Source organism: Hemicordylus capensis, chromosome 2 (genome assembly GCF_027244095.1).
Source record: "Hemicordylus capensis ecotype Gifberg chromosome 2, rHemCap1.1.pri, whole genome shotgun sequence".
NCBI lineage: Eukaryota > Metazoa > Chordata > Lepidosauria > Squamata > Cordylidae > Hemicordylus > Hemicordylus capensis.
In genome coordinates, this window is record NC_069658.1 from 271,991,269 (window position 1) to 272,008,509 (window position 17,241).

The 17,241-nt window shown below is 40.4% G+C and overlaps 1 protein-coding gene and 1 long non-coding RNA gene across 16 annotated transcripts in view; one reads left to right on the forward strand and one right to left on the reverse strand.

Annotated features, from left to right (window-relative positions):
* CADPS (calcium dependent secretion activator) overlaps positions 1-17,241 on the reverse strand; it is a 544,177-nt gene that overhangs the window by 23,813 nt on the left and 503,123 nt on the right. The gene's annotated exons all lie outside the window — the stretch shown is intronic.
* LOC128346114 (uncharacterized) overlaps positions 3,351-17,241 on the forward strand; it is a 52,700-nt gene continuing 38,809 nt past the window's right edge. The window contains exons 1-2 of the long non-coding RNA XR_008316788.1: positions 3,351-3,444; positions 5,826-5,899. This is a non-coding gene — a long non-coding RNA (uncharacterized LOC128346114). The remainder of the gene's footprint in view (positions 3,445-5,825; positions 5,900-17,241) is intronic.

Genomic DNA, 17,241 nt, shown 5'->3' on the forward strand with positions numbered 1-17,241 from the left:
GTGTCTTTGAAAAACCTGCTCTCCACACATTTGAGTTACCAAGGACTTTTATGCACAGGAGGTTTTACCGCAAGTTTACGGAGAGGCTTTACAGCGAACACGAAGTTGTCCCCCCAAACCGACACAAATAGTGGATATTTTTTACCCCAGATATAAATTGGGTTACACTCTAATGCAAAGTGAAAAACCTGAATTGTGTGTGAAGTGTTCCCCGATAACTCGCAGGGACTTCGAGGTAAATCTGGCCAATATGTGAACACACCTCCTCCATTCCGGAGGAGATGCGAGATACAGGGCTTCAAAAGCCCTGTGTGAAAAGCTTCCAGGGGTAAGTATAGCTCCTACCTCAGTTATGCCTTGAACTGCACTGTGAATAGCTGCCACACTTATATGGGGAAAAGCACAGTGTAGCTGCACCTGGGGTACCCTATTGTTGTGGGAACTAAACCTACCCTCTCCCCAGACACCTATAGGGACCCATGGAGTCATTTGTGTATTAAAACTCTTTGTGCCCTCCCAAAGCTGCCCCCTGCTATATATGGGTCTTCTTTCTCCCTCCAGCCATCCAAATGATGGGCATTTTGCTAGTATACTACAGAGCTATGAACAAGGTGTCCAGAGCTCTTGGCTGTTCGGAGCTACAGCTTTAAATATTGTATTTTTCATTAAAAGATGGGAATAGGTAGACCTCATGTAGAAAGGAGCATGTGTTTCTTGCTGAAGTTATATATTTCGTACACTGCTTAGAGATGTACATATCAGGCGGTATAAAAAGATGACAAATAAATATTTTTCAGTAAACTAGGGTGATTTATTTTTCTGAGCTAAGTGAATCTATTTCTGGATCCATGTATGCGTAGATCTTATTTGGGTGGGAATACAAATACCTACCATCCCCTCTCTTTTTAGTAGATAGATGGGCAGATCTTGCCTCTGTGGCTGACATGACCCACCCGTTTGAGAGTAAGATACTGATTTAAACCCTTAACAAATCTAGGCCCTTGTTGAGCGGAGGCACCTCTTTCATGCATATGTCTAGCTAATACACCCTAATAGACAAATCTGTATTCTCAATTTTTTTTTGCCACAAAGTCAGTAAAACATTGACTTTGTTACATATCATTACAATTTAATAGATCAATATCTAAGAAAACTAGCAATGAGCTAATGTTGTGGGTAGTGATCAGCAATCTTAACAATTAATGTTAATAATAAATAATAATAATAGTTTTTTTAAAGCAAGTCCCTTCATCCTTTTATTCACTAGCATAAGAAATTAAACACTTGTGGGCTCATTCTAAAGACTGAATGAAATTGAATAAGCTACCTAGTACTTGAGTTTCACAGCAAGTGCTTGAATAGAGCAAACCTCCTAAGTTGAATAGGTTGCCTTTTGGGACCAATTTGCCTCTTTTCACTCTTTAGTATTCCTTTTTTGCTGACAGATGTACAAAGGCGGAACTGCGCTGTGCGGCTTATCTACATACACCCTCAGCAGCTGTCACTTTTGTCGAGCAAGTTAATCAAGCAAATGCCACCATATCCCACTTTCTATAAGGAACAACATGTTATAGGCAGTAGTCTTGGGAGAGAGAGGGAGAAAAGACTTTATTTTAACTTTGATAGCTTGTTTCCCCCCATTCCTTTTCAAGCTGAAGGTTTTTTGTTTTTGTTTTTTTTTTAAACCTATGATGTAACATTAGTTTAGGGGTTTGTTTTTTAAAAAGCGGAATATCTTAAAATCTCAGTTTTCACTAATAAGAGGGGGAAAGGAAAGTTTCTAGACCTCGTTGATACAAAGAAAAGCAGCTGCAATGTGCTTTAAAGGGAAACAACTAAAAACAACCCTAATTTTAAAAAATCACCATAATTTAAAATACAATGTAAATTTTAGGTAGAGGAGAACTGGTGACACAGCTTTGAAGAATTTTGGCTTAACTACCTACAAATGTACATTATTTCTGCTAGGCTATTTTTCCATTTGCAAAGGTCTTTTTGATGATAAAAAACACTAAATGATTTAAAGAAGTTGATAAAGAAAATGGATGCTTTTGCTTGTGTTAATGCTTGTTGATAACAATATATTGTCAGTCTCTGAGACACACAGATTAGTGCACCAAAAGCTATTTTCTGAATGCCGCAAGTGAAATGTTTGCTTCGGTTTCCCCTTGCACTTCATTGTAGGAGAGTTTGAATCGTAGGTTGTTATTTATACATGTTCTTTGATCAATTCAACTTGTGTGGCTGATTTAAAAAAAAAAATCCTTCCTCATTAGGTACATAATAGTGTTTAATATTGTAGAGAGTCTTTTTTACTTTAAGCCTTTCAAGTTTAAGCTTGCATTCCTTTATTAAAACTGTGTTTCAAAACTTCTGACCTATGAAAACAAATGGCTGTGCAAACATTATTACATAGAATAACATCTATTGCTGTCAAATACTAACAATTAATATTTATCTATACCTAACTATTGTAAGTAGTCATTCCTGAGTTGTGCCACTGCTGAGCAACAGAAGCTGATCTCTGAAAGCAGAGTGGTCTGCTACACAACCTAGTTAAGATGGAGCACCTGGATTAACCAGATTCAATCCTGTTACTTCAATAGGGCTGACATGGGTCTATAAGCAAATCTGCTTGTATGAAGCGACTTGCTTCTAAAGGTATCGGACGGTAATGTTATGCTGGTACAGTCATCAGTACACTCCAACCTAAGTCCCTCTTTGCTTGTTCAGCAAGTTTTAAGATTGATTATTTGTAAGATTTAGGACTATAAAAATGGTTACCTTGTGGCTGGCGACCAGTCTACCCTTTTAAAAGGTGTATTATTCAATAACAAAGAAGTGTATAGAAATAATGTCTCATGCGAAGGCACTACATTATCCTCATTAACACATGCCATGTCATAAACTGTCTCTTTCAAAATAAAATAATTGCTAATTAGGCTTTCAAATTTATGCATACATCAGAGATCCATTTGGGTACAACTCAAAGCAAATGAGAAATAATACAGCTATGCTGATCATGAAAAGTGAAAAACTGAGGAGCAAATTATGAATCACTCCTGCGAAAAGATTTTTACTTCTTTCATTTACTTTTTCTTGTTTGTTTGCATGGTCTAGTGTAATTCAGTGTACTGGTGAGGGTTTTGCCTTCACCTTCTCTGTTGTCACCCCTAAATTGTGGAATGTGCTCCCCATAGATAGAAGATGACTGTCTTCCCTTGAGGCCTTTAGGAGAGCCTTAAAGATTCATCTTTTTAGCCTGGCTTTTCATGATATTGAGTTTAAATTGTAATTTTAATCTTCTCTTAATTGGTTCCTGATTTTAATTGTTCTGTATTTCTGGTTTTAGTATAAACAACCCTGGGCCACTCTGGGAAGTGTGGTATATGAATCAAACAAACAAACAAACAAACAGACAGACAGACAAAACTGTCTAACATGGTAAGTGGTTTGTATTAATATGAGTCATGCCACTAAAACCCACACTAACATCTATAATATATTTCCAGGGAGAACAACAGTAGTATCTGCATGAAGCACATTATTACTCTGGTTATCTAGAATGCAGAAATATATTTCTGTGATTTCAGTGATAAGTTAAAAAAAATGCTGTGTTCTGTGTTCAAAATTGTTACCAGAACAATTAGTAGATACCTCCACACCCACTTGTCTTTGCAGTTTCTGATAGTTTGTTCCCTTGTCCTTGTATTATATTCCTTCCTAGTGAAGTCTTAATCACATCCAAAATGCAATGATGCAGATAGGTTAGCAAGTCAGTGAGCTTTAATATTAAAATCATTTGCATTGTTATTTAATACTACTACCATGTTGGTGTTACATAATAGGGTTAAGCTGCTATCCTGAACTATTAATAATCTGTCTAGGCATTGAATTACATCATCTCTCCCCTCCCCTTTGCTGGCTAAAATTAACCACAAAAATGTTGTTCAAATTGTGGAAAAGGTCTGGTCTAGACAAAACAAGGAAGCAGGTTAAGAAGAAAGCTTACATTTGCAGACACACATTTGTGCTAGCGTATAGTGGGTTTTTGGTGGGTTTTTTTGGCAGTACATATGGTCCATAGGATCACCCACTGTTTAGGGACTTCTGTGATAGGTTGAGTTAAGGATGGAGTTTCACCCTTAATTGGGATTAAGTTTGACTTGAAGCAGTCTACTGCATGGGTCTCCCATCACTGTTAATGAAAGTTATGTGTTGAATAAAGTCCCATGGGTGTTAATAGGCTGTATTCGTTGGGTATAAACTTTCAGCACTGAATTTATAGACTTAAGACTTCCCATTATTGTTAAAGGGAAATGCATGTTTAATCTCTTATAAGAAAATGTACTTCCCCCTCCCATTTTAACACATGCTTTTTGTTTGTTGGTTTGTTTGATTATTTATGGCATGTGTATACCAGGGCTCAAGCTATTTTAGTAAGTAGTAACCATGCTTGTAATTTAAACACTTTTTGGCATCAAGGTTTAGAAGCACATAAACAAATAACATTTTGTGCTGCAACAGTTTAGAGGAGTGAGACAGACAAATAGCAGAAGGAGTAGCCTTGTTAGTCTGTGGCAGGAAGAAAATTAAAATTGCTATTGTAATTCAGAGATTAACTGCTTTATCACAGCAAGAGAGTTCCAAGCGAGAACATATTTTATCAGAGGCATGAAAAGGACTGAAAATTGATAATGTATACTTGTACTCCTCAGTCCAGCAAGAGGTACCCATGCATAGAAACAGGTTTTGTGTGGATCCCAGATTGCCCATGTGTGTCCCATACAGTAACAGCTGGTGGCACTGGGGCTGGGAAGGGAGAGCCAGTTGCTGAGGCAGGAGCCTCCCCCGCTCCCTCCCCATTTTCTTCCATGCCGGTAGGCTTGAGCTAAGCCCGCCGACACAGAGGAAAGCAGGGAAGAAGCAAAGCAGGGACAAAGGGCAGAAAGCAGAAAGGGAAGGAGCAAGAAACAGTGTAGTGGTTGCGGTGTTGGACTAGGACCAGGGCGACCCGAGTTCAAATCCCCATTCAGTCATGCAACTCACTGGGCCAGTTGCTTATCTCTCAGCCTAACCCAACTCACAGGGTTGTTGTGAGGATAAACATAACCACGTAGAGCCTCTGGGCTCCTAAGAAGAAAAGTGGGATATAAATATAAAAATGCATGCATACATACATAAAAGTTAGAAAGAAGGGGCAAAAGGAAGAAACCAGAAAGGGAGGAAGGCAGCATACACCAGAAAGGGTGGGGGGAGCAGAAAGCAGAGGCAAAAGGCAGAAAGCTGAAGGAGCAGAAACCGGAAGGTAAGAAAGTGGAAAGCAGGAACAAGAAGCAGAAAGCAGAAGGAGGGAAGAAAGCAGGAGCAAAAGGCAGAAAGGGAGGAGAAAGCATAAAGCAAGGGCAAAAGGCAGAAAGGGAAGATAAAGCAGAAAGCAGGGACAAAAGGCAGAAAGCAACCAGAAAGCATAAGCAAAAAGCAGAAAGGGAGGGGAAAGCAGAAAAACAAGAGAGAAAGCAAAAGAATAAAAAAACAACCAATAACCAGGGCAGAAAGCAGAAAAAGAAGGGCAAAAAGGAGAAAGAGTTGCAGAAAGGAAAAAGCAAGGGGCATTGGCTTGCATCCCTGCTCCCAACAAGAAGTTAGCAGAGAAACTCAAACTTACAGGTAGCCAGCAAATCCTCCAAAGCACAGAGCTTCCTCTAGCCCCTCCTCCGTGCCTGGGATGGCACTGGGATGGCCCTTGTGCCAGATTCTGTGTCCCATTGCCACTGTGCAGAAGCACAGGAGAGGAATTAACACGTGAATCTGTCTCATTCTAGATCAGAGTGTTGGGTTATCTGGCCTACAACTATCTACTCTGATTGGCAGCAACTTTTCATGATCACAGGCTGAGGTATGTCCCATTTTTTTGTCACTAGAAATGCATAGATGCACGTGCTGCTCTATCACTGCACTATCAATATGGTCCTTGTCATACTGGATGAAAAATAAGTCAATCTGAAAAAGCTAAACCGAAAGCCTTGAAGGGAAAATGGTAAAAACAGCAGCAATAGTGGCCAAAAGATGCTGGTTCCCATTTTCCTAGCCTGTTAAATGTTCTGAAACTCTAGGATTTTGGGTTCCGGGTATGGGCACATATACATCAAAGCCACTTAAATTCATTCAGCATTCTTGGAGGACCATCTTAAATAGTTGCTTTCTTCTCCTCCTACACGGCGGCTCCCTCTCTTCTGAAGAAATGCCTCTCATATGTGAACTGAACTGTGCACAGCTTTAGGAGTGTGCTGTGATCACAGAATCAGGTTCAGGCCACTCCATACCATAGTCATCACCAGAAGTGTCTATGAATTTGTGTGGCCTCCACTTAAATATTTAGTTATACCTGGGCAGAGATGATGTGATTGCAACAAGCAGCCAATGATTTTTCTGAACTGGTCAGGAATCAGTGGTTGATTAATGATTAAATTGCCAGGGCTTGGATCAACATTTTTGAATTCTGGCTTAAGCTCATTTTCAGCCCTATTGGCTTAGCCCCACTGGTACTAAAGGATTTGCATCATTCCAGATGGGAAAATGGTGTGGAGGACAGGCTTTATTATTATGGTCCCCCCCCCACTGCCACTGCTTTGCTAACTTTGGGTCGACACCGCCAGATCCAAAATTAGGGAAAGGATCTATGATATGGAGCGTCAAATTGATCAGGGCTCCATACCAGCCAACGTCTTTCTGGGCAATCAAATTATGAGCTTCACCCCTGCTAATACTTGATTAAAATAACAGCTCCACAGAGCTTTGACATTGGCCCGTTGCAATGCTCTGTGTATGGCAGAGCTGGAGGGAGGGTACCATGGAATTCCATATGAAGAACGTGTTTGTCCCTGTGGTTCTGGTGAGCTCAAAACAACGGCACACGTACTCTTGTACTGCCAATATTATCGAGACATCTGACATAAACTTATTCCCCCTGATATTAACTTACATCCAGGCTCTACTGACACTTTTTATTTGACCTTCCTTTTAGTGGATCAGAATGATGTTAGGCCCTACAATGTTGCTAAGTTTTGTCTCATTGCTAATAAAATTCAGCTAGAGCTTGTCAATTGGTTGGTTACTTGAGAGGTCTGCCTTGTTGCAAATAACTTAGCAGTTTGTTATTATAGTTTATCTCATTCTGCTTCTATTTCTTTTAGTTTTTGTTATATTTAGTCTTATCTAATCAGTTTTAAATTTTAGTAGTTTTACCTACCTTATTATGCAAATCTAGTTGTATCTGTTTGAATCTGTTCCTTGATATATTGGTCAAAGACCGAAATAAAGATTGATTGATTGACTGATTAAATTCATAAAGGGGAATTACAGGGATGTGACTGGGGCCCATACACAACTCTTCATGTCCCCCTGTGTTTCCACTGTTCTGCAAGCAGTTGAAACGTCCTCACTCTGCCTGCACTCCAGAAGTAGGGATGTGCATAAACCACGTTTCAAGCACTTTTTGGGAAAGCTGACTGGAAACTTTAAGAAAAAGGTGAGCAGGTACTTCCTTGCTCTCTGCTGCCCCATTCAGCTTTCTGTTGGGGTGGAAGCGCCTACTAATAGCCCCTAGTGCGATGCCAGCATGCACTTGGTGTTCGCACATGCACGGGTGCCACTTGCATGGCCAGCATTTTTGCTGGCCACGCAAATGGCACCCGCGCATGCACAAATGCTATGTGAGTGCTTGCACCATGCCGGGGGTTATTGGGAGGTGCGCTGTCACAGAAGGAAGCTGAATGGGGGAGCAGGAAGCAGTTAAGCACCTGCTCTCCTTTTTTGTGCACATAACTATCTAGAAGAGCTCTAGAAGAGCGGAAACACACTGGTGACCCTCAGCAACATATTTCCTCTTTTCCAGAGCACTTCTGAATTGCATGCAATGCGGGGATGTTTCACTTGTTTGTGCAACTGCACACATGTAGAGGGACTGGGGGAGTTGCATCCCCACAATCTCTCTTTACACATGCACTTCAGTAGTCAGGAGGTCAGCCAGTGTGTTTGCATTCAAGGTCTCTAACATGATTTTAATGAGTCCGCATTCATCTTTAAGTAATTGATTACAAGATGTGTTGGGGACTCTGTTTCTTTATGAACATAATCTCACAAAAGGCCACTATTTAGTACTTGTTAGATGTGATATAAGCATTGTCAACTATTAACTTTAGTTTATTATTTATTGTAACTTGGTACCAGTTCTTTTTCACTGTAAGCAGATGTCCAGAGCCAACATATGGTATGCAGATAGGAACAAAGTACTCAGAACTGCTACGTTTAAGGTAAAAGTAAAGATTAAGACTGCCTGATATCTGATTGTCACAAATTCCAACAAAGTACTATCAGCAAAAAATTCATGAGACAATTCATGAGACAATGAGCGGAGGACCCTGGCCAGTTCATATTGGTGAATGCAGTCCAACAGGTACCCGGGCCCCAAGCTCTACAGGCTGAGAGCAGTAGTGTACTGGAGTAGTAGTGAGCAGTAGTGTACTGGAGGGGCAGGGTATACATATTTTAAACAAACTAACAAATAAATTTTGGCCATGATCCTAGCACACAGTCAGGAAGAGGGTACATTGAGCTGGATTCTGACCTTTGGTGCTCCATGGCTGTAAGCTCCTCCCATTCACAAAAGGAGCTCCTGGCCAGGGAGCACTGCAGTGCCAAAGGTTAGGACCTTGCTTTGCTTTGACACTGTGGCCTTGAACCAGTGAGACTATACCATGTGAGCTTACATATAGCTGGGTGCATCTGTTTACCTGTGTGCTCTATCAGTAACCTTTGTGTACGTGCAGACAAAATACAAGTACCCTCTATTTAACATGTAACTTGAAATTCAGCAGTGGACTGCTTTGGGTGTACCAATGGATCTCTGGATCACAATTTGCCAAAATAAATGTGACAAATAATAAATAAATAATTTAGTGTGACAGTGGACAATGTTGATATGGATGTAGTAGATTTAGGTTCAAATTTCAGTGTTTCCTATGGACAGTGGGTGACCTTGGAAAGTGACTATAGTCAGTCTGAATTACCCATCTCTAAATCAAAAGGATTTTCCTTACATATACATATATGATTTGATCTCCATTTTCCCATCTGTCACATGCTTATTAAAGTGCTTTCTTGTTGAATTCTGTCATTAATTCTAATGCCTGAATAATTTGGGTTTTTTAAAAAAAACAAACACACAACTTTATAGCAAATGCTTTTGAAACAAGCATGCTTATTTTCAAATTCATTAAGAAACAAAGTGCACTAATATGAGATGTTTTCACATAAAACATATTTCACATTTTTCAAGTGAACTGGAAGTGATTTGTATTGTGCACTTGCAGGGCATTCGCTAGTATGTGTTAAACTCCATCTAGTGGTCGGTCCGCCTTTTTTGCACCAATGAATGAATATGGTTGCTCCCTGCATAATTGATGCTTCACTTCATATTGTTTTTCTTCTATGGTCACCACTTTAAAGTAGGAATAAGCATATAATATACAGTATATATCTTTTGTCTTTCACTGCATGTACATGCTTTTTCCTACACAGAAGTGAAACATTCCTGAGAGGTTTGGGTGCTAAAGTTCCTGGGCAAGGGAACCCAGGAACTTCAGACAATATTACAACTAGTAACCAATGCTACTGTCTCTTTCCCATTATTTTTGATCTTGCCTCCAAGCTCATGTGTTTATATCTAATATATCCTTCAGGGTTTCTTCAACTGTTGAGATTGATCACAGGATTTTTTAAATCCAGAAAGAATCCCCTAGGGTTTCTTCTGGATTAAAAAAAAATCCTAGGATATCTGACTCTGTATCATTACCAGTATACATCAATGTTACCCATATACAAAGGCTACACATAATTTTTATGTGCAGGCATCCCTCATTATTCGGTGGGGTTTCATTCTCACATGTAGGCACGAATACAGAAACCACAAATAATGAAACCTCACCCCTCTGGGAATCCAGGGGTTAGGTTCCCACAGAAAAAGGGGCTAAAAAGCAGGAATGAAGCAGAAATAAGAGAAATAAAGTATCTCCAGAAATGTCCCCAAGCCCACAATTCCTTTGAGTTTCCACAAAAAATTTCAGGTGGTTTTTTTTTAAGAGCCATAAAATTACTCTGTAAAATGGCGGCTGGAAACAACATTAGATTTCTGGGTAATTTCTAGCCACTCAAAAATGTGAATAGGCAAATTTTAGCTCATTTTTATACCACGGATAAAGAAACCAGGTCTCTAAGACCCATCCATGGATATGTGAAATATGGTTTCTAAGATTCATCCATGGATATGGTTGTTGAAACTGTGGGCAACAAGGGCCACCTGTGTGCATTACGCTTATGCTTTACAATCTTTTTTTACTGCGGTTGCTCTGTGTTTTATGTATTGTTTTATAGAGGCTTTAAAATTTTTAAATAGAGAGTATTATTATATTTATATTAGTAGCTCTACCATTTGTATTTTAATTGTGTATTTTAACTATGGACTAGTTAAATACTAGATGGACTAGTATTTAAACTGCTTTGAGATAATTTTAATGAAAAGTGGTATAGAAATCAAATACATACATACATACATACATACATACAACTACTTTGGTTCTTTAAAAAAAAAGAAAGCTGAGGTACCCTTTACAAGATCACAGCAGCACCATATGGGGTTAAAAAAAGGTGTTTGTAGGTTTTATAGTGTCTGTACCTGGAGATCCTAACCAACCCCCCACCCCACTATGGGGATATCTTTTTTTACAGTACAGAGCGAAGGTTCAGAAAACAGTAATCAAAGAGGGTTGGAATATCCAAAAGGAAGGGCTAAATTTTGGGGGCTTCTTAGTTCAGAAAAATGAGGACTAATGGGGAACAGGATAGAGGTTTATAAGTTTATGAATGGCAGGGAAAAGGTAGAGAGAAATTTTTCTTCCTCTCCCATAATACTAGAATTTATGGTTATTCTGTGAAATGGATTGGCTGTAGATTCAGACAGACAAAATAAAGTATTTCCCAACACATAATTAATGTGTGGCATTTGCTGCTATTTGTGGTGACGGCCACTATCTTTGTTGGCTTTAAAGGAGTATTAGACAAATTCATGGCAGAGAGGTCCATCAATGACTAATAGCCACAATGGCTATGTGGAACATCTAAATTCAGAGACAGAATATTACTGAAGACCAGCTGCTGCTAAGCAACAACTGATTGTTCAATCCAGTATCGCGTTCATCAAGTGCCTGTTGCTAGTGTCTCCCTCTTGGGACAGAGAATTATTCCTTTTTCATGTTCTCATTCCATTTTTCTCATTCTTTTGTTATGTTAACCTCTATGAGAACTTTCTTTTTTGGTTGATGAGGTACATAAATATTATTAATAATTTAAAAAATCTGAATAACCTGATTCTTCACTGTAGGAAGCAGGGTACTGGATAAAACAGACCTTTGGTCTGATGAAACAGGACTCTTCTTATGTTTGTAAGATGCGTTCTTCAACAATAGTACACTGCAGTAAGATTAGGATATTGTGAGGTCTTTGAAAGCACAAAGAACTTGGTGGGTAAATGAGAGATCCTTTTGAAAGTTAAAAGCTCTTTTATTGTGAGAGAAAGTGGTCACTGACACTATGAGGACCCAATACCGAGCCTTCCCTACTCTTTGGCTTGCTTCACACAATAGTTCAAATCTAGGTTTAATGTGGGTTAGGAACATAGGAAGCTGCCATATACTGAGTCAAGACCATTGGTCCATCTAGCTCAGTACTGTCTACACAGACCGGCAGCAGCTTCTCCAAGGTTGCAGGCAGGAATCTCTCTCAGTCCTATCTTGGAGATGCCAGGGAGGGAATTTGAAATCTTCTTCATGCAAGCATGCAGATGCTCTTCCCAGAGTGACCTCATCCCCCTAAGGAGAATATTTTACAGTGCTCACACATGTCTCCCATTCAAATGCAAAACAGGGTGGACCCTGCTTAGCAAATCCATGCTTGTTACCACAAGACTATTGTTACAGACAGTAGTGTGTGAATCCATGCCAAGGTAGTTTATTGCCCAAGAAGAATCTGAGATTCCTCCTTTGCATGGGTTCACACACTCATGTTAATGTTGGTAACCCACATTAAATCTAGATTAGACGGTTGTGTGAAGCAGGCCTCTGTATCAGGCTTTTGCAGCCACAATTTTGGTGGAAATATTGAGTGCTGAAATTGCCCGGACCCCCCCCCCCAAACTTCCATAGTTAATTTGGTGGGCACCAAAATGGTCTCCAGTTATCACCAGACATAGATGTAAACAAGATTAAAAGAATATGATGATATGTATATAATCTGCTTGAAATCTGAGATGTTGAAAGGGCATGGAGAAGCAGAATGGTTTAAAATTAGGTTCAAAAAATGTGATCAGGTAACAGTCCCAATAATGACTGGCCTATGAGAGGGATGCTACCAGCTAGGTTGTAGAACATGACATTTTTCTGGTAGAATTACAAGATGTCAATTATTTTAATGCCACATTCAATATTCCAGACTATCGGAGCTCCTAACAATAAATTAGACAAGCGTTATTGCAGAACACAATCATGACCACATAGCATTCTGTGGAATAGCATTGAGTAATTTGTCATATCTGACTCTCTAAGGGCTTTTTCAGACACAGTGCAGATCCTCGGTCGAATCTGAGAATCTCCCCTGTGCTTTTCCATTTGAATGCGCTTCTCAAATTCACCCAAGGTTCAGTCTGGCCAAACAAACGGAGCTCTGAAACCAAGATGTGTTGTTGGCTTGTTAGTTTTAAGCATGGCTAAATTTGCCATCGTATGGCATCCGAACTGACACCCAGGCTTTATTATTGACTTGTTGCAAGAGGTTCTGCACAGAGCAGCTGAGAAACAGCCATAGATTGTGTGAATAGTAGAAGGAGGGGCCAAAGAAACCACCAGCAGCAAAACAAACCATGCTGCTGTCGGGTCGTCTGACACACTCACACATAAAGAAAATAAAAAAGTTTTCAAATTATAAGAAAGAGATATTCCTCAATTAAATATCATCATGTAAATAATGCGCAAATATACATATTTGCATGTAATCCTATGTTCACCCTCATATGCTCCATAACTGAAGTCCTTACTGGTTAGATGGAGCCTACTTTTACAGTAGTTAGACCACTTATAAAGAGATCTTTTTGTGTAGCCACATTCACTTCTGGCCCTCCAGACTTGAGAAAAGAATGGCACTCAAGAATTTAGAAGCTGGCCATCTCAACCACTGAACAAGCACTGCAGTTCCAGAGTAACAATGATCTGGGAAATGTATGTCACTGCATTATCACCATGAAGGTTTACTCATGTTTGGATAGGCAGCTATGATCATTACATGTTCTCCAGGAGGAAGTGTGAGAGACTGGTGGCTCTTTGTGATAGCCTGGGAATGGAATAACTGCTATGTAGCTATCATGTCTGTGGGATATAATCTGGTTTTTGTAATCCTGCATAAACTCTATATTATTAAGTCTTTTTACACAGAAACCTGAAACAGTGAACTGTTGAGGGTCTCAAAGGAAACGTATAGCCTTGTTTTTTTTAAAAGCCTCTTTTTGAATACTGTATTCTCTACTTGTTTGTTCCCTTAAAAAAGAATGTTGATATTTTACACTCAATTCTGCTATAAAAGTCCTTAACTAAACAGACTACTTACACAGCAATTTTGTAAAGGGCCGTGCCCTTTCCTAGTCAAAGGATTGCAATCCAGCACCAGCGTAATTGGGATGTGATGTTATTTTGTACATTGCAATAGAATAACAGTGGTCATACAATACTTTAATTGTACGGGTATTTATGCTTTAACACTAAAAGTGGAATGAAAAGACGTCACAAACTGGACTCAGTAACCTTAATTGAGTCCTCTTGTGTAGCTTTCACATTGTAAAATGAATGTTCCAGGGCTGTGAACTGGATGCTCAGTGAATGGTTGAATAATGCCCTCCCTGCCCCTCCCAATGCAATACACAGGGTTGCAAGTGAATCTCCTGGCCCTTTGTAAGCAGTTTTGTAGGCTGATATCATAAATGCAGGGGGGGAATTTAAGTGGATATTGGGTGGGAAAAAGAAAAGAGCGACAGATCAAGAGAAAAGAAGTGACCTATGACAGTTAATCTAATATGCACCAGTAGTTTGCTTGCTGGTGCTTTATGACCAGGCAGTAGACAAAGAAAGGGAAAGAAGAGTGTGAATTCTTCAGGAAATTGAATAATCCCTTATTGTCAATGTACAGGATTAAAATCTGATGTGCTGGGTGCTGGGAAGTTTCTTCATAGCTCATTGGCTATGGCAAGATGGTGGCCTTGTTAATATGCGATTATTTTTCTCAAGGCCAGGGATGGCCCTACCATAAGGCAAGGCAAGGCAGTCACTTCAGACAGCTAATTGTTAGGGCACCAGTGGGGTGACAAGATGCCTTTGTGCCCAACCCACTTTAAAAAGTGCATGGGGCAGGGGGAAGGGTGCACACAAGTGGAGGGTGGAAATTGGTGCACTGCCTCAGGCGCACAGAGGTCTTGACTTGAGTCACCACTGCTCAGAGACAGCCATTAAGCAACTTCTTCAACTAACTACCTTTAAGAACAAGTGGAAACATAGTGTAGCAGACCTGTGCAGTTAGCACCTGCTAGCCCTATATTGCTCTGATTCACTACAGGCTTGCCCCTTAGCTCTTTACTCTCTAGAAGGAATGGTGGTGCTCAGTCCCGACAACTGATTGCCTTCTTTGCTTATCCTCTCCAGTGTATCTGACAAGGCCATCTATCTGCATATTAGTCTTACACATTAGGCCACTGGAAACATGCTACCAGCTGGCCTCAAGTCATTCATGCTCTAGTCTCTTCTGAGCCTGATTTCTAGGTTAAATGGAGCTGCCCTTGCAGACAGCCCAGGAATTTCAGCTGGTCCAGAATGCAGCTGCCAGGGTTCTGCTGGGGACCTGCAAATTAGACCATATTATACTAGTTCTTCATCAGATGCCCTGGTTGCCAGATTGTTTTCAGGCTCAATTCAAGATGCTGGTTTTGATTTTTAAAGCCCTAAATGATCTGGGACTGAGGTATTTCAGGAATTTGCCTCCTTCCATATGAAGCTGCCTGGGGTGAACCAGGGGCTCAGACAACAGCAGCCAGGTTCCTTATTCCCTGCATGCTATCCTGGGAATTTACCAGAGGAAGGACCTGCTGGCTTGCTCCCTGTTGCTCACCGTCATCATACTGGATGGCTAATGGGTGGTGTTGCAGCCACCAGCTGCAGGGGTCAGATGCCACCAGAGGCCAATGTAATTCCATTTGGACTTATAAAGCTTCTGACTCTGGCCTGTCAGAAGCTTTATAGGACTCTGGCTTGACTCTAGCCTGTCTTTAGTCTGAGCTTGTACCTGCTTGCCCACTTGCGTGCTGGATATATTATTATTCTATTTACACACAGTCTACCAGATGTTATTGACTGGATTTGATACTTTAATTATCGGGCCCTTTCCACGGGTCTACGATAACTAAAGAAAAATTAAAGATATGGTCATAGTATTCGTGCTGTCCCGAGTAGTGTGGCCTTCTGTAGTTAATGTAATTCTATTGATATTATTATTATTATTATTAATATATATATCTATTTCTCTTAAACGTACCCTTCGCTAATCCCATGCGTGGCTGCTCTTGTGAGAGTTCGCGTGCGAGCTGCCAGGGGGAAAAGCGAATTGGCAGAAATTGATGGACGAGCAAGAGAGTGGTGCCAGGGAAAGCAAGAAGGTGGCAGCGGTAGGGGTGAAGAAAGCAGTGCCAGGGAAAGCGGCGGGGTGGTGGTGGTGAAGAAAGTGGTGGCCGGTGTGTGTGTGTGTGTGTGTGTGTGTGTGTGTGAAGAAAGCGGCATTGGTGGCAGTGGGGTATGTAAAGAAAGTGGTGGCTGGAGAAAGTGGCAGGGTGTGTGTGAAGAAAGTGGCAGCTGGGTGTGTGTGAAGAAAGCGGCGGCGGCCAGTGGGGGAAAGAAAGTGGTGGGGAGTGGGACAGCGGGCAGCCAGCAAAAGTGGTTGGCTAGGCGGCCAGCCAGAGAAAAAAACATTGGAGTGGGGAGGGTAGAGAACTAGAGGTGCAGATGCTCTGTGCCAGGCTCAGCTAGTTATTATTATTAGTAAACTTATTATTTCTGTTCCAGAATGGAGTCCCAGCCCCTCGTTCTAGGGGCTGGGAACACAGTGCAACATTTTGTTGCAGGTTCCCACTTGAATTACATTTAATTTTAAAGCAAAACCACAGCCAGGAGTGTTTGTAGTTTTCCATCTGCCATTAGAATTTTCCAACACAAAAAGTGCAACATTCAACACATCAAGATGACTTTAAGTAACAAAGTAATCATTTGATTTCTCAGGATGCTGTTTCAGTGACCGTGTATGCTGATGTAGTCCCATTCAAATAAATGGGTCCATTCCTGTGTAGAATGATTAGTGGAACAATCTTCTCTGGAAAAGAAAACCAATTAACTGTCTTCACCAAATGTCTGCTGGAATATGAAAAGCTGCTTCAATAAAGATCTTTAGAAGCATAAACTCCAGCAAGCATGCAAAGCCAAGTGACAAATCTAGGACTTATTTTATTAAAGGTCTATCTAAAATAAATTAGACTAAACCCTGCTTAAATTAATACTTCATGAGAGAGTAAATCTCCTAACATACTATAGATAGAAATAAAGCAATTTCTTACACATGTCCAACTCTCTTCTGCATTTCAAAAGCAAAACATTTCCACAATTAATCAACCCCTTAAACCTTTCTCTTGTCCTTTTCTTGGTACTGGATGTGCAGTTAAGGGTAAGCTGAGAAATGCCTTGGGCTAGCATGGGGAACTAATGCATGTCCATTAAGCAGAAACAACTTTCTTCCCCTCCATCTATCAAAACATTCTACTGAAGATTAAAAATACAATTTAAACAGTGCTCAAAATATGGGGGGGGGCCCTAATGAAATATATGAGTCCCACCTCTTAACTCCACAAATGTTAGTCAAATCGTGTGACCTTATAAAAACAATAGGTTATGGGCACCGATATGAGTGGTGGAGAAAGCAGAAATACTGAAATTTGGCTGCTGAATTTATAGCTACCTCAAGACTAGAGATGACTTTTTAATGCCAGTGGCGTCCGGTGAAGGTGGTGCGGCGGGGAGAGATACCTTTAAAAGTTGTTATTGGTGT